We start from the raw sequence: 24,379 nt of genomic DNA, 5'->3' as shown, positions 1-24,379 counted from the left end.
TGCCATTAAAAAAGGTATCACAAGCCAGTTAAAAACCAATCCAGGATTAAGTGAAATTTCAAAGTATAGGATAATGGCACTCAATAAGAGAACTCTTCAACTAAACTGACCCAGATAGTTGACCATCATATGTTTTGAAGACGACCAAACTGAAAATCAGTTTCTTTATTACATAAGCCTCCACAGACCATTCTTCAGAATTACATCTGCACTGGTTCTGCTGCTGAGGGAAGTTCTGCTCCTTATAAATGCTTTGCACCCCCTATCCTCACCAACAAGAAGGCACAAAGAGCCCGAAGACTCACTGACAGTTCTCAATTCTTCATTCATGTATCAGATTTGTGTTGAGTTCTTCATAAGCAAAAACACTGAATCAGATGCTGGGGGTGCTGTGATGAAAATGTCAGACAAGGTCTGTGGCTTCAAAATTTTGCAACCCGGCTAGTGGGTGGTTAGGTGGGGGGTTCACAATCACTAGCAACTATTGAGAGACTAACACTCATGGGAAGGGACTGGGGGCATGGTAGTGGAAGCAAAGTTTCAGGTCATTGCCACAAAAATTAGTTATCATGGTATGTGACTGTGGTCATCGTTAAGTCTTGAGTTGGATTGCATGATGTGGTAAGACCTTGCATTGGCACTCTCAATCTTCATTTCATCTCACTTCTATTTGCATACTTTCAAAAATGTAAAAGGACATATCACAGACTCCCTTGCAGCTAGGATTTTTTAGTGTGAATTGTTAGCTAACTAGATACACTTTTAAGAGATTAAGACTGTACTAGCATAGTGAGGTAGTGGTCATCTTCCTGTGGGTGTGGCTGGCTGCTAAAAGCAACCTCCAAACATAGTGTTTACAATGGTGGACTTCATTCTATGTAGGCCCACTCCATGGGTATATGGCAGTTGTCACAGCAGTGTTTTGGTGCCTAGATTATAGCTAAGTGCTGAACATTCACCCAGCAGTCTGCTAGAGCCCTACTGACTTCATTCTGCCTTTCCAGCTTGTCCTCTGTATATTAGAGTTCTCCAGAGAAACAATACATTTGTGTGTTTTCTCCTCATAACTCTCTAGGTTCATTCAAACACCCCACCTCCTCCCTCCAACTCTTTCTCCCTCCTTTCCTTCCCTTCTTTCTAAAATCATATAGATGAGATTATAGAGACTGAGAAGTCCCATGATCTGCCACCAATAGAGTAAGTCCTGGTCTTAGTCTGAGGCCTGAGAAGTAGGAATACCAATGTCTGAAGGGAGGAGAAGATGGGTGTCTCAACTCAGGCAGCGAGCAAATATGTCCTTCCTCCACCTTTTTTATTCTATTCAGGCCCTCAATGGATTAGATGATATCATATTGGTAGTGGTGGTGGTGGGGGGGGGGGGGGTCTTTACTTAGTCTACTGACTCAAATGTCAATCTCTTCCAGAAACACCCTCACAGGCATATCCAGAAATGTTTTATTAGCTATCTGGGCATCCCTTAGCCCAGTCAAGTTGATATATAAAACTAACCATTACCCCTTGATTTTGTAAAAACTTGTAGTTCAGGTATTAAATCCATTTGTGCTTGAAATATCTAGTGTTTTTGTTTCTTCACTTAACCTTGACTTATAAACTTAGTGAGACCATTACCCCATCCAAAGGTTGAACTTCATGTCTACTCCCAGCACCAGGGACAAAAATGGACTTGTTGAGCTTGATAGAATAGGAAAGCACTCCCATAGGCCTGATTTGAAGATGGGAAATCTCTCATCCAACCATTCTAGAAAGGTAGATGAAATACTTGCAAAAGGACTTTGTTGCTTTGAGATTATAACTCTTATGTGCAACATGAACTATTTAGAAGAAAGGGTGTTTAAGGCCCTCTCAGCTCTGATTCTACAGCTGGGACTATGGTTATCCAGGTATATAAAACAGCCAAATAGTACTCATAACTTCAGGATAATTGAGTTGTTGTCATAGGTCCAAATACAACATGGCTTTTCCAAGATCACATAGCTACTGAATATCAGAGTAGGGTGATTTTAAAATATCTTTACAAATTCTTTGACACACCTCCTTTCAAAGGAGAGAGTCTCATTGCCCTCTCTATGAATATGGGTTGGACTTAGTGACTCACTTCCAACAAACAGAATGTGGTGGAAGTGATGGTATAGGACTCTAAATTTAGACCACAAAAGATATTACCACCTCTGCTTTGCCTTCTCTTGGACTGCCTGTTTTGAAGAAAGTCAGCTGCCATATTGTGAGGAGCCTCCAGCAGCCTCTCGTGAGGCCCAAAGGGGGGAAAATGATGTTTCTTGAGACAACCAGCATCCACATGCCAGTGTAGGGGAGAAAAAAAATATTTTCCTTCTACCCTTCCTGGTTCTTAGCTGGGACTTTGTAACAAAACACAGATTAACAAGAGAAAAACAGAATTTTATTAACATGTACATCTCATATATCCATGGGAGAAACTCAGGGATGAGTAACTCAAAGGGGTGGTTAGAACTTGAGTTAAATCCCCACTTGGGCTAAAACAAAGGAAAAGGGAGTTGGGTTTCTGGGCAAGCTTTGGAAAGGTGACCAGGAAAAGTATAGTAAACAAGGTTAAGGTTTGTTATTCAGATTTAAATCTATGCCTTCTCCATTTTTAAGGCTTCTGTGATTAAGAGTCATCCTTCTCTTCCTGGTACAGAAAGGGAGAGATCCTTACAAATGGAGATTTCTTTTACAAATGTAAATATCTGTTGTAAAAGGGGAATTATTCTGTCTTCAGAGCTTCTCCCTTGTCTTCGGGTCTCAAAATAATCAATCCTTACGCCACAGAGACATATTTTGCGGTGGCAGATTCACACTAGCCGTGACTGGCTAGCAGATTTGCTAGCCCCAGTCAAGACTTCAGATGGCTGCAGCCTGGCCAACATCATGACTGCAGCTTCAGGAAAGAAGCCTCTTAGGAGTTGAATTTTATCCCCCTCAAAAAGACATGTTGAAGTCCCAACCTCCAGTACCTGTGAATGTGACCTCATTTGGAAATAGGGTGTTTGTAGACGTACTCAGGTTTCAGTGAGGTCATTAGGGTGGGCCCTAATCCACCATAACTGGTGTCCTTATAAAAAGGGGAAATTGGAACAGACAGACAGATGCAGACAGAGGGAAGTTAACGTAGACACCTACCAGAAGACAGTCATGTGATAATGGAGGCAGGGACAACAGTGATGCATCTACAAACTGAAGAATGCCGAATATTACCAGCACACATCAGGACATAGAAGAGGCAAGAAGGGGTTTTCCCCTAAGAGTTTTAGAGGGAGCATGGCTTTGCCAACAACTTAATTCTGGATTTATAGCCTCCAGAACTGTGAGTCGGTAAGTGTCTATTGTTTTAAGCCTCTCAGTTTGTGGTATTTTGTTACAACAACCCTAGAAAATGAACACAAACCAAAACCATCCAGAGAAGCCACTCCTGAATTTCTGATCTGCAGAGAGTGTGTAAAATAATAAATGTTTATTGTTTTAAGCCACTGAGTTTTGGTACAATATGTTATGCAGCAATAGTTAGTTAACCAATACTCAGAGTTAGATCAGAACTCAAGTCTTCTGACTCCAACTTAGTTATCTTTCTATTATATCAAGTTGCAGTTCATTCTCTTTGAGGATAAGAGAAACACCATGAATATTTAGCTTAAATTGCTAGTAACATTTTTGGAGACACTGGCAGAACTTTCCACTGTGAGGCAGCAAAATTATCTTCATGGAAGAAAGATACCATCTGACAATGGAACTACTCTCTCCTAGGTTTGCATCACTTATGAGTTCTTCTACACCCCTATAGAGGAGGCATCAAATGGAAAGCACTCACTGATAAAAGTTACTCAGACAGGCATTATGTTACAAAGAACATTATCAGTAACTATCCAGCTATTCTCCAGATAGAGATCATGGATGGATGGATGGATGGATGGATGGATGGATGGATGGATGGAAGGATGGAAGGAAAGAATTAAATTTAATTTATAAATTATGCAAAATAAGAGAGTAATAATAAAACAGAACAATTACAACTTATAACAGTATACTATAAAAAAAAGTTATGGCAACATGGTCTCTTTCACTGTCCCATTATCTTATTGTCCTGTACTCACTCTTCTTTTTCTTGTGATGCTTATGAGATGATAAAATGCCTACATGGTGAAATGAAGTGAGGTGAATGACATAGGCATTACTGACTTTCTGACAATTCATTAGAAGGAAGATCATCTGCTTAGCTGATGACCTTAGCTGATCACAGGTAACAAGTGAAACCCTGGATAAGGAAGGACTACTGTATTTTCCCTCTAGCTGGAATATCAAAAGCCAACTACTGCTTTTGAAGGAGCAAAATCCCTCTCTTTTCAAATAATAGTAACTGTGGAAATTCTTAGCACTTTCTTTAAACATCCAACATCAACTTCACGTGCACTAGGTGGTTAGAAAATCTTATTTTGATTTCGTTCTTTAGGTTGTGGGTACCTTCCAAAGAAGTTACACATAAACAGAGCATGCCAAGCTTATGTATTTGTGCAATCAACATATCCACAAAGACACCAATTTCAGGAATCCATTCTATTCCAACACAGTTGAAGTTAATATTTTCTTGCAGGTTTGTTTGTTTTTTAATCAAAGCACAGCAAACAACAAATGAAAATGATAATTGTCTTTGGATCCATGTTTTCTACAAAGCAACCATTGGCTGTGATTAAGTGAAGACAAAACTACATGCTGTGGCAGTTGAAATACTTCTGGAATTTATTAACTTCAGTATACACGCTAAGGCCAAATGAGCTTCTTTAATTTCCATAATGAAATTGTTTTTGTAAAGTTAAAAATACTGTAATGAGGCCAAAACGGTGTGCTTTCAGGGGGCTCCCATGGTGAAACAAATGAGATTTTAGCTTCTCTAATTGGGCATACTGCAAGCTGGCTCGATGCTGTCCTCAACACAGGATGTTTGTTATCCTAACAAAAAAGAGGTCTACAGCTGTCAGAGTAATGCTATATGGCTTTTCAGAGGCCTAGCTATGGGAGGAAGACTGTGCTCTCTGTCTGGGACCACCCAAAGGGAAAGATCAAGTAGAGAACTGTGCATCTTTTCCCTGATTAAGAAGTTATTCGTAAGATAATTTGTTTACAGCTATCAAAGGGAAGCTTTGGAAGCAATTGGAGAGAATTCCCAGAATCCTCTGAAAGAATTTTATTTGATTAAGCAATGAATATGGATATCCCCCCCCCCTTTTTTTGTCCCCTTATGAATTAAATCTCATTACCTGTCAACACAAGCCTTTGGAGTCTGACTGTTCCTGTAGAAAACAAAAGTTAGGCCCATTTTGTTGAGGCGGCTATTGCCAAACTCTGTTGGTGAGCTGCCACACTGGGTACCATGGAAACAGCCTATAAACCTCTTTGAGCTTTTGGAATGGTTTTGATGTAATATTGTCTTCATTTATTTTTAACCATTACTTTCAACTACAAAGGAAAGTAAAACAGAGGGCTAGTCAAATTAATTTTTAGCCACCAGAAGTAAGTCAGTAACTGAATTTTTCTAGTTTGTAATGGGTATTTTATTTTGGATATAAATATTTAAAAGGATCCAGAAAGATGAATAATTTGCTGTAAAGCTCCATGCTATTCAGTTACATTTACTAGATGCTAGGCAAGTGAACGATTGGTAGACTATCAAAAAATATGAAAAATTAATGCCATATTCACCAAATGAATTCGAATCTCCTAAATCCAATTATTCAAAGGGATAAATATTTAAAGGATAATGTAAGCTGCTATAGTAGGTTATAATTATACATTACAGTGGTAAAATGTGCATTTCCAACAGCATGGTTCCCAAATGCTCTTTTTGTATTGTTCTAGAGGAGAACATTATAAATCACCACTCAGGAGTTAGATGAAATAGATTTTATTATAGTAAAACTTCCTCGTCTTGCCCCCAACACTAATAGCTTCTGCTTTACATTAATTTGATTGTTGTTTCCAATTTGTTCAAAACATAAAACAAGTCCACTGTAATAAAACAAAAAGATGTGACTTACTATTCTACCTTTTCATGGTCTTACTTTTCGTTTCTTTTGATTTTTCCCAATAAGCTTTTATTGTCATTTCAATGACTCTAACCAGTCCTATATATTTAAGATAAGTTTAAAGATGAAAGAGGCTATTTGTAGGAAAATCTGTCATTTTAAATTTTGTAAATATAGGGACGCTTGGGTGGCTCAGTTGGTTAAGCGTCCAATTTCGGCTCAGGTCATGATCTCGCGGTTCGTGAGTTCAAGCCCCGCATCAGGCTCTGTGCTGACACCTGGGGCCTGGAGCCCACTGGATTCTGTGTCTCCCTCTCTCTCTGCCCCTCCCCCACTCATGCTCTGTCTCTCAAAAATAAAGAAACATTAAAAACTGTTTTCAATTTTGTAAAGAGAGTCTAAATAAAAATGAATTGATAAGTTACATACATGCATATATTTCACAAATAAAAGAAACAAAATCATAGCTCCAGAATGATGGTAACACCAAAAACCACAGCTCCAGGATGATGGTAACACCAAAAACTGTATATGGACTAAGAATATATGATTACATTTAATGATAAGGAACCCAAATTCTGAAATTCTAAAACAACAGCAAAGGTTGGTCGTTAACAGCATAGACTTTGGAGTCCAAGTGATATGGGCTGGCATCTGAAGTCACTCTTACTGTGTATCCTTAGGCACTTTCACCCTGTAAGCCTTGGTTTCCTGATATTGGGGAATCATAAAAGCATCTACATCCCTGAGCTGCTGATTCAAATGTGATCATACATACTGAGATAGTGTATGCATGTTATAAGCTGTCAGTTAATTTCTGTGGTAAGGATGAAGCAATGAAGATGATGAGGGAGGTAACAATGTTGTTACTGTGGATTCATGCCCCACAAAATACTATGTTTGAATATACCTGAAATGATCTTCTTGATGCCTGGAAACCAAAGTTTAAGATGTCCAGAAATGGACACAGATACACATGTAGAATATAGCTTGTCATTCTATCACTTGTGAAGGGTAGGAGAACATGCCACCCACAATATGCCACTTTGGCATCTTGACTGTTTTGCGCTGAAGGGAATTGAGAAAAAGCAGATACAGAACTAGCTCTCCACTCTCCTCCTATCTACTGGAAAACAGAACATAAAGGCCTTTTGAATGGTGTTTTCCTACCACCCTTTCCCTCAAATCCCATATCAGGCAGGGGACGGCCTTAACACAGAGACAAGATGGCACCAAGAATGAATCTACACATACAAATCTTACTAACTAGCCTTTATCTACTATTAGATTCCCCATATATATTTACCTCCCCACAATTTGCTGCCTCTAGAAGCTCTACGTCCTCTTCCATTTTCTTGTCACATCTCTATAATTTTATTGTTCTTCTATTAAGATGCTATATAGCCCCAAGTTCTAACTACTCTTTTGAGTTATTAACCACTGAGTATTCCCACATGTATGTGTGATGCATGTGTTAATAAACTTGTTTTTCTCCTGTTGATCTGTTTTTTCTCAGTCCAATTTGCAATGGCCCAGCCAAGGAACCTAAAATGAATCGAGAAAAAAAGATTTTTTTTTTTTCATTTTCATCCCCTGCATTTAATGCAAAATACAGTGTTTTAGGTGGGAGGTACATAAAATGCCTTTGTGTTACAGGCAAAAGTGACTGAAAAAAGAGGAGTCAGGATATATGTTTAGTTAAAATGAAAGGGTGAGGAGACGAAGACAATGGTGGAGCCACAGGTGCCTCAGACAGTTCCACAAGGAAAGCCGATACCCAAGAACAACTACAAGATAAACTCTGCTAAGGAATGACAACAATCATTCAACAGAAAACTTCAAAGTGCAGAAGCAAGCTTCTTATCATTGGAACTGTCCAGACTGGAGCCATATGTGCCAAATTTCTCGGAGAAAACAGATCAGTAGAAAAGAAGATCGTAGTATGATTTGTTAATGAAAGTCTATCAAACAAACTGTGAGTCTTCTCCCCAAACATGCCAAAAAATTATGGTTTCCCAAGCATGAGAGGCTCCAGGAACCCCAGCTAGAGCATTATCTCATTTCTCCCCTATACCAAAAGTAATTACATGTCCTCTCAATCCTTTGCTTTTCATAACATTTAGTTAAGTCTACTTCATGATGAATATATCACACAATAGAGAAATTGCTATATGTGAAGACAAAACCAAGAAAAATGTGGTTAGATTCAATTGAATTATTTAGGTTAAATATGTTACTAACAAGCAATGAGCAATACTTATAATTAATGTTGATCCACATAGTGTCTAGGGTCGAAAGTCACTGTTTGGTAGTAGTAGATCAGAAATAACCATGTTATGGCCATTGCAATGGCTTTCTAAACCATTTATACAAATAGGTAACAATAATAATAACCTCATTTTATATTCCCAAATCCCTTATGTTGTGTGGGCATCTCAATCCACTAACTGACCATTTTAAATTCAAAATATACATGTGTGTGCGTGCACATGCACACACGTGCGCGTGTGTGTGTGCGTACACACTCTTAAGAGAAAGCATTTATTCATTTATATTTTCAGAATGAATTTTGAATTGTGCAAAGCCTTTTGCAACATCTTCACTCATCTCAGACATGAATACTGTAACATGTATGGGCATAGCTGAGGCAAATTTATCATGACAGCAACCAAATAATAAATCTGTATCTCTATAACCAGTTCCCTTTCCGAATAATTTTTCTGTCGCACATTATTTTAGTCTGGCAGATTGCTCCATTCTTTTTTTTCCTCTTTACTTTGGGGTTAAACTGCACTTTCGAATTCACATTATTTTGCAGATAGCATGTCACCTTCACTTAAGTTGCTACAGCTGGCATTTCTCTTCTATCAGCTGAAGCAGTTAATTTACTTGCATTGACCAGCCAACAGTGTAATCTACCACCTGATAATTGTGTTCTCAGGCCACCAAAGTCTTATGAGACAAAGAAGAAGACTTAATTTTTGGCAATTTTATCATCTGAATTCTTATGATTTGATCTTAAATTCTTTGATTTGCTGAGGAACTCGATGACGGGTAGGGTGGGACTTTTTTTCTTAAATCACATTTATCCATCTGTGTTGTGTTTAAAATAGGAGGACCCTTTCATGTTGTAACTGATGTAGCTATACTGAAATTTCAAGCACAGTGAGATACAAAAAGGGTGTATCTGTAAGGGTCACTGGATAAGTTATTTCTTCACATACAGGCTGGTTATTCCAAACAAAATAATTGTGGTCACTGATATGATTAACAAAATGGAGAACGCGATAGGAGGATCTGAAGAATAAATACGATGCAATACCAACAGGACACGCTCTACAGTGTCCACATGCCAGCAATTTAATATTGTAAAGCTGGAATGGAAATATTTTGGAAAGCTACTAAATCACACCAAAAGTAAATACTTCTGTTAATCCAGAAATGTTAGACAATTTAAACCTGCTATAGTTAAATTTCACAGCTATTTTAGCCTTCTGTAAATAATTACTATTTCTACTTTTCTCTAGACAATTATAATACCAGAAAATGCTAATTCATACTTATCAAGATAAGCTGGAGCTAGAAACCAGAAACGTCCTCTCTTTAGTCTGTTACTTTATTTTGGGCTAAGAGACGCAGTTTTGACAGTGGGGCCATCTGCTACTAACTTTTTTCCTCATCATCATGCCAGTCCAGTCAAAAGCAATTAAACCTGTTTTGCCATTATAATATGTAGATAATGATGATAAATTATAGCTTTAAAATGAGTCTCAAATTATGCATACGCTAGGTATTTTCCTTACAGCTACTGATATAAAAGATATTCCTGTACTTGTGAAATTTTTCAGCTATTTTATTAATGATGTTAGCTCTATAATGAGCTACCTACCAGGATATTTTGCAGGCACATAGCCTAGCAGTCATTATAAATCTATTTATATCCCAGCAAGATGTTTCTCCAAGTGGAGAGCAGAGCCCTAACATTCTGTATCGCTGTTGAACAAAATATATAGCACATACGGCTCTGACTTGCTATGTTTTATTATGTCACATAATCAATAAAACGCATAAATACCACAAATAAAAAGGAGCAGGATGAAAATTCTATGGCTCTGGCACAACATGGGGTTATATAGCAGAGAGAAGATGAGGCTTAATGATTTCTAGGAACAGATACAAAACTATCATTCTTGAGGCAAGCCATACATTACCTCTGATTTCCATCAAAAATGTCTGAACTTTTTTCAATGTAGAAAGTACGAATAAGCCAATGTTCCAAAATGGTGACTAATATCAATCTTTTTGTAGGAATGCCAACGGGAATTGCCATATTGGACAACTGTACTGTTTGGTTTGGTTTTTCAAATTTGTAGCTGCTGGTGTAATTATTTTTTTTCAGATCTGTTTCCATTTTGCCTGTACCTTTTAATTATGTCAAAAAGAAAAAAAAAAAAAGAAGAAAAGAAAAGAACCGAGACATGCAGTAAATGCCTTGAGTATCCCAGGAAATCCAACTCAAATAAACTCAGTTGTGGTATCCTACTTCAAATCACAGCTATTTAAGATACCAGCCCTCTACATAGGTAACTAAAGTGGCTTTGCTAATTGAGAGCCACAGAACTGAAGCCCTTCTTTTACTGTTTCCTGCCACTGTTTTCTCTAGCAAGAAATCATTTGGCATGGTAAACATGTATTAATTATGGATATTCAACTTTCTGGGGTTCTTTTCATCAAAATACAGAGCAGGGGGAGAAAGAAAGGTACAATTTTGTCCAAAAGAAAAGAAACTTAGCAACACTGGAAAAATGTTCCACATAGCAGTTGTTCATTACAGCCTCTTTCATTACTGTGTAACACTCGTAAATAAGTCAGGGGGAGGAAGAACATGGAAAAATGAGAAACTCACCAATTATATTTGCCACAACGCTATATAAATGGATGCAGCTTATTGGTGTTGTAATAGGTCTTCTCCTGAACTATACTGGAAACAGGAATCTCAGTTGCGGCTAATCATCCATTTGCAGACAAAGGCATTGTTCATCAAGTCTCGCACAAGGACCCACCTCGATTTCACATCATTCTTCAAATCATCATTTTAGGGCATACCCATAGCATCTCAGTGTGCTTCCCCAGACAAACGCAAACAGCAGGCACTTACCCAGGGTGTGCAAATTGCCAACTACAGAAACCAACAGTGTGGGAGGAATTTGGTCTTTTGCTTTTTGTCCCTCATTTATAGTGTGGAGCCTTTCAGTAACAGCAAAGTTTTACAGTATGGGAGATGTACGGTCAAATTCTTACATTGGGGAAAATACTTCATTCATTCTCATGGAGAGAAACAATGAGATCGCTTCCCCTCAGTTCCCCATCCGTTTAATGAAACGTGTGTTGTGAGTGAATGTATGAAAATAATGGTAAAAAAAAAAAGTATCCAATGTGCCAGAAAACAGCTTTTGCAATGTACAACTTAAATATTCTAATATTGGCCTTAGCAGGGAAAGCGAAAAGAGCAGAAATATGATACGATAGGAAAATAAAATAGAAGTGAAGAGGGACTAACAGGGAGGAAAACAGGCAATTTCAAATAACATGAAGAATGCAGAATGGCACCAGTGTTTCTCCGGCTTTGAGAGATGCTCAAATAGAGGAAGCCGAGGACTGCACAGCTTCTCTCTAAAGTTAGGCTGTGGGAAGAGCAGTGAGTATCACGAAAGCAGTATGGGAACCTCTCAGTGCCAGACGTTGGCTCCAGATCCACTAGTTGTGTAAGCTTAACTTATTCTTCCCCGAGACTGTATTTCTTCATCTGTCAAGTGGATAAATCCAGCTACCTTTTGGATTTGGTATGAAGACTGAAAGACACACCACATAAAAGTATCTGTTCATGTCCCTTGGACAAAGTTAAGTGCTAACAAATGGCATTTATCATTATCGCCTCTTCTTCCCAGAATTTATCTCTATTTAAAAGTATTTTCCTAATTAAAATAGTTGTACATCATGTACATGGGAAATATTTTCTTCTGATTCTCATTACAAAACATGCTTTCTCCCCATAATTAGTGGATGCTCCAAGCAATGAAGACCTCCACCTGTCCTGCCCTTTTTGGGCAGCCAGGAGAGTGTGATCCTGAAACCTATGGTTTTCAACCTTGGTTGCACATTAGAATCACCTTGGATTTTTTTTTTTTTTTTTTAAATAAGAGCGCTGGAGACTCTGATTAATTTGATGTGGGCTTTAAGATTTCTGAAAGCTATCCAGGCAATTCTGATGCGCAGTCAGGGTTGAGCCGAGGGCTTCATCCCTTTCGGTGTATAGGCAAAACAGGGTAAGCAAGCAGAGGTGTGGTGAGTCACGGGGTAAATCTAAGCTCACTAGTGAGCATAGAGCCCTTCGCTTTAGTTCCTATTTTTAAAGGAAGGAAAACATTTTCTATTCTGGAAGGGTAAGCGGCATTTGATACACAATATCTTTTAAAGCCGGTCTAAAACCAGCTAAGTAAATATAACATATTCCATTTTTCCCATTTGGCCTCCTCGTTCTCATCAGCAGCTGCCAATGTGTTGCCATATTTTTATTTCCCTTGCCAGGGAAGGCAAATTGCTCCCTAAAGAGTATGTGCCAATCAAGCGGATGGCCAAGATGGTGTGTGGATCATCAGCATCCATCAGCATCCTTCCCTCTGACCACACAAGAGCATAAATTATTCTCCACGTGATCTTGGGGTCCAGCTTTCAGGCCACTTATCTATCCGCATGTTTGGTTTCTTCAACTTTGGCATCAGGCCACAGTGTCTTTCCATATTGTTTTTTTTTCAAAATCCTGGGAATATAGTGAGTTTTTTCTTAGTATTTAATTATAAATATAAAGTACTTCACAGGAAATGTATTAAAAAAAAAAACAAAAGCATCCTCAACAAGTCCTTTAGTTAAATCCTTTTCTAGAAATGAAAAGGTAATTTGTCTGAAATTAGACCCAAGCCTGATTTACCTGAAAGCTAATCTTACTGTGTTCCATAAAGTCTGTTAATTCCTTTAATTCTCTATTCAGGGGAAATTAAGCCACCCACCTACTCTTTTTATCAAGTTCATGAAAACACTGCATTGTGTTGTCTCCTCTGTACAATTCTGTAGCAGCAGTTAACTGATAAACACTAACCCAGCTCTGTTGACATTAGTCAATTATGCTAGTGCCAAACAAAAATAGTTAACGATGAAAACATGCTGTATGAACTGCTGCCTCAAAATAGCCGTATTGATTTCAGCTCTGTTTTATGCAGACAAGGGTTTTCCAAGCAGAAAGAGGGGAAAAAAAGCAACAGAAAATTCTGTTTTTTTGTGTGTTGGGTTTTTAAAAATTTCTGCCCTGGAGTGAAGAGGAACAAAATATGCCACCCCTAAATATGCCACTTGGGCATATTGATTATTTTGAATTAAAGTTACTTAAGAAATGTAGGTGCAAGAAGTACACACTGACCTTCTCTTCTCCCCCTGACCCCCGAAAGCAGGAAACAAATCTCTCATGTGAAATGTACCTCCTCTATACCAGGAAGTAGAGAGACATCCTTATCACCAGAGATAGGAATTCCAGGGCTGAGAAAGCTATATAAACAAACCTCGTTACTACCTCACTAATTAGCTACCCCAAGCCCAAACCCCTTTGTTTTGTCAGTTCTTCAAATTATTGTTTCTTTGTTTGAAACATATAAAAGCTGCCTGCTTTGGTCACCTCTTTTGTGCCTGTATCTTTGGGGCTCCCATGTATACAAAATTAAATTTGTTTTTTCCCATGTTAATCTGTTTGTGTCTATTTATTAATTAGACCAGCCAAAGAACCTAGAAGGCAAGAAGGGAAAAGTTTTCCTCCCCTACAGAAGCACACTAATTTAGAATGTATAGTTGGATTTTATCCTCCTCTCAATATAGTTTTCTTTTCTTTCTTTCTTTCTTTTTTTTTTGAAAAGGTTTAGAACCTATTTAAAAAGGTTAGGAAGATCTGTTGGTCTGTTACTGTGGCAACAGTCATCCCCAAGACACAGCATAACTAATAAGTTAACTAGATGCACCTAGCTCCAGCCATCCAGCATACGCCGTAAAACTAAACTGCTGAGAATCACTGGCAACTTTGCTGAGGGAGGAATGGTGCAAACTGGTACACCAGGGAAGCCGATAATCCAATTTAGAAGTGCAGATTCTCATTTCAGTTTCATTGGCATGTTCATTTCGAACTAAAGGGATCTGAGCAGTAATTCTATAAACAACCAGCACTTAGAAATCAGAGGCAACAAGATTCTCTAGAGGTATAATTGCTTTTAAACCAGGCAACCTGAAATCGTGTCTGCCTGGTGCAACAGGGAGAAGGGAGGAAACTACCTCAACTGGGAAAACGGGTAGCTGGCCAAAGGATACTGCAAGCTGGGCACGGCTTGGGTATCTCAATATTCCCAATAATGTAATTCAGTTCGATAGAATTCAACAGGGGTTTTTGTAGCTCTTACAATTTTATTAGGCACCATCCATTTTACATAAACTAAATTTTGCGATTCAGATTTCGTAATATCAGGAGAACTAATTATATAAAGAAGACCTGTTTCAAATCACAGGTCTGCCATCTTACCATCAGAAGCAATGAAAACTTTGCTACGTAACATAACCTCTCTAATCCTAGCTACACTGTGTCTAAAATGGGAACAATAGTTGTATCTATTGCCTAGGTTGCCAAATGGAAGAGTCATGTGTTTATCACAGTTCTTAATAAATGTTAGCCCTCACTGGGGCGTCTGGGTGGCTCAGTCAGTTGAACGTCTGACTTTGACTCAGGTCATGATCTCACGGTTCGTGAGTTTGAGGGTCCTGCGTTGGGCTCTGTGCCGACAGCTCAGAGCCTGGAGCCTGCTTCACATTCTGTGTCTCCCTCTCTAGGGGGCGCCTGGGTGGCTCAGTCGGTTAAGTGTGTCTCCCTCTCTCTCTCTCCGCTCCTCCCCGCTCACGCTCTGTCTCTTGGAACTAAAAAAAAAAAAAAAACATTAAAAAAACTTTTTTTTTTTTTTAATGTTAGCCCTCAGTATTAGAAACCTTTCATTTATCTATCTTTTCTGTTCACATTTTGGATATCAAGAAGAATCTACTGCCCACAGCAATATGTGCAAGCTTCTCCATCAAAAGGAAAGTACTCCAATAGAAAGGGGGTAAAATGATATGTAGAATTGTAATGCCTGAGTTTTGGGGGATAGAGAGCTCTGTATACACAGTTACCAACATTCAATGCCTTGAGTAGCTACGTTAGGAGCTTTAAAAGGTGGTTTTATGAGTCAAATAACAATAATGATAGCAAACCACTCTAATCAGGACTTTGCTCCTTCTACTGCACTTTGTCGGGGTCATCAAAGACCTCCCCATGGTGGCCTGTGGCACCTTCGTGACTTCTGCCTCTATGCTGCCCCCTCTGCTCTTGGCTTCCAGAGCACCACATTCTCCTAAGTTTCCTCTTGGTCACTTGTCACATCTTGGTTCCTCCCCCTCCTCCATAACCTTATAAATGTAAAGTGCCTCTGAGCTCAGTCCTTGGTCCTCTTCTTCATTTACTCTGGCTCCCTCCATGCTCCTGCCTAATCTCATGGATTTACATGTCATGTGCGTGCAGACAGGTCCCCATTTATATCTCTCTAGCCTTGACTTCTCTGAACAACAAGCTGCCTACTTAGTGCTCCTACTCTGGCATCTAAGACATCTCAAAATCAGCATATCTAAACAGAACTCTAAAGCCTATTCTACCTAAATCTCCGTTACAGTTCATGGTAATTCCATCTTACAGTAGAGACACCCTTGACCTTTCCTTCTTTCACACTCTACATCTAATCTTTTCAGAAATTCTGTTGGCTCTGCACTCACAGTATATCCAGAATCCAGTCACTTCTCACAACCTCAACTGCTACCACCTTTGTGTCAGCCACCAATTCCTCTTGCTTGGATAACTGCATTAGCCTTTGAGTAGGTCCCTCTACTTTTACCTTTGCCCCCTATAATCTATTTCTATCACAACAGTCAAAGGAATCCTTTTAAAATATAAGTCAGCTCATGCCATTCTTCAAAACCCTGCAATGGCTTCCCATTTCATTATATGACAGGGTCCTACATTGTCTACCTCTCTCACCCTCTAACCTCATTCCCTACTACTCAATCCCCAATTCATTTCTTTTCAGCCACTCTAATCTCGTCATTTCTGGAATGTTCCAGGCATGCTCTTTAGGACCTTTGCTTTAACTGTGCCCATTGCCTGCCACATACATGAGTCAGAGGATGGTGATTTCCTTCCCAGATTCAGGGATAGATCCTGCTTAATAAAGCCAATTGGAGCATGACATTAGCTGGTGGCAGCCATTGATCCTGGGATGGTAAGGTGCTCCAGTAAGACCAATGAGAAAGACTTTGATCCCACATTTGCAGGATAAGTTTCCCTCTTAAGTTTCCCTTGAACAAGAAAGCATGGAGCCCAGATTGCCACTGGCAGCCATTTGCAACCACAAGGAAAATTAGTGCTATCAGGGAGTCCATGTTAAAAATTGGAGAGACAAAAAAAAAAAATAAAAATAAAAAAAAATAAAAATAAAAATTGGAGAGACAGAAAGAACCTGGGTCTTCAATGACGTCTTTAAGCCCTGGTCATACCATAACCGCATCTCATCCCATCTCTGGACTTGCAATTATGTAACATAAGCAATGTTTTTAATATTTAAGCTAATTTGACTCAGCTTTCTACTACCTGTAGCCAAAGGCATTCTAAAGACGCAGAGGCTAACAGAATAAAGATGTCATACATGAAAAGGTAAGATGTAGGGTTGAACCAATCATGCCTGCTAGATTTCACTAATGCCTAGAACTTGACTCCTGGCATTATGTCACATCTATAAAATGGAAGTATTAATTCATATACCAAGTCATAGCTCAACAATTAAGTAACATTTTGTTAATCATAAAACTCCACCTAAGTGTTAATTACATTTGATCTTTAGGTGTTTCATCCTAAAGCACCAGGTAAATATTTTATACGTTAAAGGTTATTGGGCAATTCAGACTGAGAAACTACTTATCTTAGTAAAGTCATCTTTACTCCTTCCTTCATTCCTCCACATTCCACATCTATTCCATCTGAAAATCCTGCAGCTCTACCTCTGAGATTGATATAGACTGGGACTCCTTCTAACCATCCCACTTCAGCCACCATAAGCCTAGTCTAAGCCACCACCTCATTACATTAGTGCTTCCCCCGCCCTCCCCCCCTTCCCCCAATCTCATCTGTTTTCATTCCTGCTCTCTAAAGTCTATCTTCCACACAGGCATGAAAGAGATCCTTTGGAAACATAATGCAGACCATGCCACCCCTCTTCTCAATACCTTCTCAAGTCTTCCCATCTCTCCATCCAGGCCTCAACTCCTCTGTAGCCCATCTCCTCCTCACTCTCCTTCCTCCCTCTGCTGCCGCGCTACTAGCTTCCTTGTTCTTCCTTGAAAACAAGCATGCTCCTACCTCCTGGCCTTTATACCCACTGTTCCTCTACCTGGAACATCCTTTCCTGAGATGTCCACTTGATTCCCTCTCTCACTTACCTCAAGTCTTGGCTCAAATACCATCTTATTGGTGGGACCTACTCTCAATACCCCACATAAAACACCAGCTTCCATATCCCCATCTCCCACTACCCCCCCCCCCCTTACACCTTGCTTTACTTTTTACATAAGATCTGGTATGTGATATATCTATTAATATATCTGCCTATGGTCTACCTCCCCCAGCTAGAGTCAGAAACTCCATGAGAGCAGGGGTGATGGTTAGAAAACTGTTTTATCCCCAGTAACTATAGCAGCTACAGGCACAGATACTCTAGCTATTGAAGATAAAGAAATGAAGCTAGGTCAAAGTAACAGAATACAGTATTGGCTGTGTTACTGTATGTGTATTTGTTTGTATAACGAGACTTCCGGGCTCTTGGGAGAAAGAGCCCCATCCCCAGTGTGCAGTAAAGGGTTAATTCAGCAGGTTTTGGGTGTTGAACCCTGCACATTCCACTTGTCTTGAATAAGAACTGGCCCTTGACCAGCTTTGGGGAGATAACCTCTAAAGCCTTGTGATATCCTGCCTGATAAAGTGTCTTTGTATATCTAGAGTCTCGGGTCACACTGGATAGTTCATGCCAATAATGTAATTTACGGTGAGTGCCTGTTTTTGTTTGCTTTGGGCCCTGCATCCCACGGTATCAATTTGACCTCTGTGGGGGCTGGAGACTCAGGCAGCTAAGATCAGTTACGTGGTGCTCCATGCCTATGAGACTGACCCCCCAATAAAAGGCTTGGACACAGAGCTCAGTTGAGCCTCTCCTGGTTGATATTACTTCACATATGTTGTCATACATCATTGTGGGGAGAACTAAGCACCATCTGACTACTCTGAAAAGGGACAACTAGAAACCTGAACTGGTCTGCCCTGGATTCCACCTCACATGCTTTTACCCTTTACTGATTTTAATGTGTATCTTTTGATATAATAAGCCATAAACATAAATGTAACAGCTTTTCTGAGCCCTGTGAGTCCTTCCACTGAATCATCAAATTTCAGGGTAGCCCTGGGGACCACTGACACAGGCAGCATTTAGCACGTGTCTGGCACATAAGGGTGTTCCATAAAGGTTGACTGAGTAAACAAATGATGAATCAACTTAGACAGTGGACTCATGGCATGTTAACCACCTATCCAAATTCTTCCTTTCTCTCCACTTTCTCACTCTGACTCTCCTAATACACGTTTCCTTTTTTTTTCCCCACTCTAATTTCAAATACCAAATATAACCGCTGTCTAGTAAAGCAGCAGCCCTTAAAACTGTCACCAAACGTAAGAACGGTTGACAGAAAGGTAAGATTCAGAGATCAAGACCATTTGGGTAAACAGAGCTCCACCTCTGCAGATCACCTTTCAGGCCAGCATTCTGCATGGGATAATTTGCTTTGCTGCCTGACTGCTGCCCTTCTGACCTGGCTTGAACCCAGCCCAGGAATGCATCCACCAAGATCTGGCTCCAGCTCTTCCTCACTGTTCCTCATGGAATAAATAATAAGGGAAGCTTCTTTGTTTGCATGGGATTTGACAGCACAGTGACAGACAGGACAAGGAAGCAGCCATGGCCTTAGCTTGGCTGCACTTACACTGCTCATGTAAAGTGACACGTGTATGTGTGAGATTTAACGATGTACGGTAACATTCAAGGTCTTGAGTGGGTTTCCTCTAGCCCACTCCACTGGCATCTATCATTTTAATAGCTACCAAGGAAGAAAAAATATGGTTCTCATTAATATCCTGAGTTTGACCTTCCACTAGTCTTGAATTGAAACTCACTTACAGTCTGGAATACAATTGTGCCTATTAAAAGAATGGAGAAGTCTTCTTTCCTGGTATTACTTCATTTTTTCCATGGAGTAGAAAACAAAGAGGAAGAAAGTCAGGGCTGAGGAGTACAAGGTTATGATGGGATAGCTGTTTCTCGTTGAGGTTCTCCAATTAAGGAGACGACGAGATATTCTGCTACACTCAAAATTAAGGTTAAGTTTCTTATGATATCATTTATCTAAAGGAAAAAGAGACATGAAAATAACATATAGTCAGAATTTTCAAGAATTAGAAAGATCAAGCCCATTGATTCTATGAGATACCTGACAACCTAATAAAAATTGGGCAGAGCCAATTTCTGTTTCTTGTAACCAAAGAATCCTAAATAACAGACATTATATATTACTTTAAGATGGATCCACACTAGAATATGTCATAGGATGGTTCAACAGGGGCACCACAGATATGAGTCTCCAGTGTAGTAGTAATAATCATAGTGAAGCAATCATATCCTGATGATATTTGCCTTTGTACTGAATGTGGGCAGAAGATGGGACAAAGTATTCATTGCTGAGCAAATGAACAATGCAAACAAAGGTGAAATTTGGTCTTTTTATTTTTAAGACATTTATTCAATTTTGGGAGACAGAGACAGAACACCAGCATGAGAGGGGGAGGGGCAGAGAGAGATAGAGACAGAATCTGAAGCAGGCTCCAGGCTCTGAGCTGTCAGCACAGAGCCCAACATGGGGCTCGAACCCGCAAACTATGAGATCATGTCCTGCGCTGAAGTCGGACATTTAACCAACTGAGCCACCACCCAGACGGCCAAATTTTGTCTTCTTAAGCCCAAAAGGCAGCAAACTTTTAATCACTCATAAAACAGTTATATGGAGTATGGGTGGGCTGATTTAAAAAGCACTGTTGTTTCATGTACTTGAATGTAACAAATATAGAATTTCCTTACAAAACTTAAAATTCTGGTTTTATAGTTTTTTTAAAAAATGAAATTGGACTATATTAAAAATAACAAGCCCAGTTTAATGGTCGTTAGAATAAATTTACTTTAAAGAGAACAGAGCATATCACTGGTCTTACATAGCATCTTCATTATTCTTTTCCAAAAGACTTTGATGCAATCATTCAGACACTTTTTAAAGATAATTATGTAACATGTACTCTAGGTACACCAGAGAATGATGTCTTATGAGCTATACAATCTCTACCCTAGTGAGTTTCCAACTTAATTGGGAAGCTAAGGCATTAACAGGCCCATGAAAAGTTAAGTTTAAAAAGCAAAGTAGCAGTAAGATACAAGAGATTACTCAAGAAGACATACAAATCTGGCCCCTATCTTTGAGTGTTTCATAACATAACTGGAGAGGCAGACAGTTAAAAATAGATCTATATTAAAACAGAGCCCATGCTACATCAGTGACATAAGAAAAAGTGATGTGAGAAGACAGAGGGAGCCATTAATTCTGTCTCATATGTCTGTAAAGGCTTCATACAGGAGGTTACAACTAATATGGAATTGCAGGATAAGCATGATTTAATATGGCTGGGATGAGGAGAAAAGCATTCTAGCCTGAGGGAATTGTAAGAAGAAAATTAGAACGAACTCAGCTATCCAAGGCAGTGGTGAGCAGGCCAACGTGCCTGGACCATGAGATACATGCGTGGGTCAAGAGTCAGGTAAGACCATGCTAGTTGATTTGCATTCTAACTTAAAGGTATGAATGACAAGGAAAGTTCTGGTGTTTAAGTAGGAACAACGTGACCCGATTTAGATTTTATAAATATCATTCTGTCAACTACATAGAAGACAGACTGAAAGGAGAAGAAATTAGAAGCAGAAAGACCAACACTTCATTCATCTTTATGCTCATCACCTACTCTGTCAAGTGTGTTAAGTAATGGCTGCCAGAGTTTGATTCTTTGAACAGAGGTTGCAAACTCATGAGCCATGGACAGATCTGAACTCCAGCTGTATTTGGCACAGCTTATTTTGTTTACTTGTTTGTTTTAATTTGACCCAAACTTTAAAATGGATAGGTTCCACATAAAAATCTTCTCTGAAAAATCAGATCTGGCAAAACTGGACCCACACTTCCAGCCAAAGCTGAGTTAGTAGATAAACCCGTGAAAAAGAGGCATCAATAGCAAACTTCCCAAAGCCCTCATCATTTACACTTTGTCCCTGACATTGAGGCTAATTGTTAGTGGCCACCATCACTGTGCTTACCCTGCTGACTAACTTCCTATAGAGGACACTGTCTTCGTACTGAACTACCAAAAATGAGAAAGTAAGAGAAAGATGGAGAAAGCAGCTCATTTCAGGAAAAATAGCATCTTTCTTTATGGAAATAATGAACTTCTCCATGTTTTTAATGCAAATACAGTGTCTGTGCTGGAAGAATACAGCTTAAGATCCCCTTCTGCTTACATCATCTCGTCATGCTCATCTATATTACCTGTTTTGCATTTGAATTTCTAACCCCAAAGAAAAGGGAATTTTAAGGTAGACCTCCCAAGAAAGTGATATTTGAGGCAAGACCTAATGCATGGGTAAAAGCAGAAGTTAGCTTTTTAAAGCCTTCTTCCACTTCCATAGTGTAACCCCAGATACCAGAATTACCTGGTTTCTAATTAGCATTTGCCTCCTTTAAGTTGCTTCTAGTATCCTAGGGAGTGAGACTACTGATGGATAGGACCTGGTACAAGCCACATATTCATTTAACAAATACTTATTAATCACGTACCTATAGCTACGCCTTAATCACTCACCTGTAGTCACAAAGGTACAAAGACTATTCTCTACCGGAAGCTAGACAGCAGTATAAGCACAGTTGATGTGGCCACTGACACTTGGCATCAATGACAGGGATAAAATATAAATGGTGAAGACTATGGGAAATTGATTACTGATGTCTCTTCTTTAGAGGTTCACTTACTACACAACTTCAGCTAAAAATGTGGGTTCAGTTTTATCAGATTTATTCTGGCACTCTGTTTTTTGGCACTCTGCTAGGTTTGGGAGGTACAGCAGCAATCAACACAGATACGCACTAAAGTTTGCTTGCCTTCTAGCTAAGAAGACAAAAAATTAGATAACAAATTGTAATAAAATATAAATGATATATGAGATTAGTGTATACATTAGAGCACATAGCAGGGGCACTGTATCAATTAGGAATGCTTTCAGCTGCAAGGAAAAGAAAATACAAATGATGGTGGCTTAAACAAATAGGGGTTATTTTTCTTATATAAACAAGAAATGAGGTGGGCTAGTGTTTATGTATGGTTCCAAAATGGCTGCACTGGTGTTCTGTGATTTTCTAGGCTCTCCTTAATTGTCACATGAGATATTTACAATGCATGATGGACAAGACTTGGTTTTTGATATGGAGGGAAAGGGGAGCAAGAACCAAGGATGATACTGGGCTTGTCATGTGCATGGAAGTGAAAAAATTTCCCAAAACAGTAATCATGGGAGAAAGAACAACCTTCTCTGAGAAAGAAAAGTTGTCAATTAGGTGGTTGGTTATACAGCAATCTTGCCTGGGAAAGAGATCTAAACTGAAATCCTATCCTTGGGAGTCATTTTGAACACTGATGGCTTTACCCACCCAATATCTCCTTCTTTCTTTTTTAGTAACAGGACACTTTTTGCCACAGAGAATTTATTTTGCATAGTTCAAATGGGGCTAACACCATCCCCTTGCTCCATGTGATCTAGATCTGGCCAATCAGAATACTCATCACTCTAGCCATAGTGATAGGTTCAGAGATGGACCAATCAAAGTCATTCCTGGAGATGGGAAGAAAACTCTCATTCTCCACCGGGATTTCTAAATGGGCATGAGGAAACCTTGCACGAGAGATAGAAGCAATGGACTCAGATGCTATGGTATGAGCACACAGATACAGCCAGACTTGATGCAGGTCAAGCACTGTATATTTCCAATATGTAAACCAAGAGATTATCTTTTTCTTTTTATTTAAACCTAAGCCACTTTGTATTGGGGCTATGTCTATTGAAATCCAGAGAATATTGACTAATACAGGATCGTCAATATTTTGATGGTAATTAAAGTCACTGAAGTCGACAAGATCACCCAGGGGGAAATGTGTAGAGTGAGAAGGAAAGTATACCTGGGATAGAGTCCTCAGGATCCCAGCCATTAAAAACCCACAAAGGAGGCTGAGACTGAGAAAGATATCCAGAGAGGCAGGAGAATAGCCAGGAAAAATGGAGAGAATATGAAGATGGAGAAAAGAGTCTTCAGTATCAAACATCACCAGCAGAGTAAATAAGCATGGCAAACTCAGGAGCTGTTGCTAAGGAGAGAGTTTGGGATCTTGGGAAAAGCAATGTTGGTGGGGTTGAGGAGCAGAAGGGGCAGAAGGCAGAGTGCAGTGAATTGCATAAACTGGATGCTGTGAAAACTATGGTAAGCTACTCCTTTAAGAGTTGTGGCTATGAAGGAGATGAGAGAAAAGGACAGCAGCTGAAGGCAAGACAGAGGATCAAGGAAGGATTTTTCACTAAAATTGGGTATATTTACATGCTCATAGGCTCTGTATTGGTTAGGACTCTGTCTTGCAAATGACAGAAACCAAATTCACATCAACTAAGGAAAGAAAGGACTATAATCAATCCGGAGGCTGACGCAGTAGGATCCAGGCACCTCTGCATGTCTCTAGGAATTCCCTCTCACTCTCCCTAGCTCTGCTTTCAGACAGGCTCTAATCAAGTGCTGGAAAAATGGTCAAAAGCAGCTCCAACTAGCACCCCCAGTGAAAGAGGAGTGCCTTTTCTCAAAGGTCCTACAAAGCCCATGGATTGACAATGAGTGTTTTAAAGAGTGAGAGACAAGTTGGGTCAACTCTATCTGAACCACAGGGATTTAGTATGAAGGTGGTCTGGTTCCCCACTGGAAGAGTGGGC

This window comes from Panthera onca, chromosome B4, assembly GCF_046562875.1.
Source record: "Panthera onca isolate mPanOnc1 chromosome B4, mPanOnc1 haplotype 2, whole genome shotgun sequence".
Lineage (NCBI taxonomy): Eukaryota > Metazoa > Chordata > Mammalia > Carnivora > Felidae > Panthera > Panthera onca.
The sequence above is the reverse complement of the archived record's forward strand: the minus strand, read 5'-3'. Positions refer to the sequence as shown.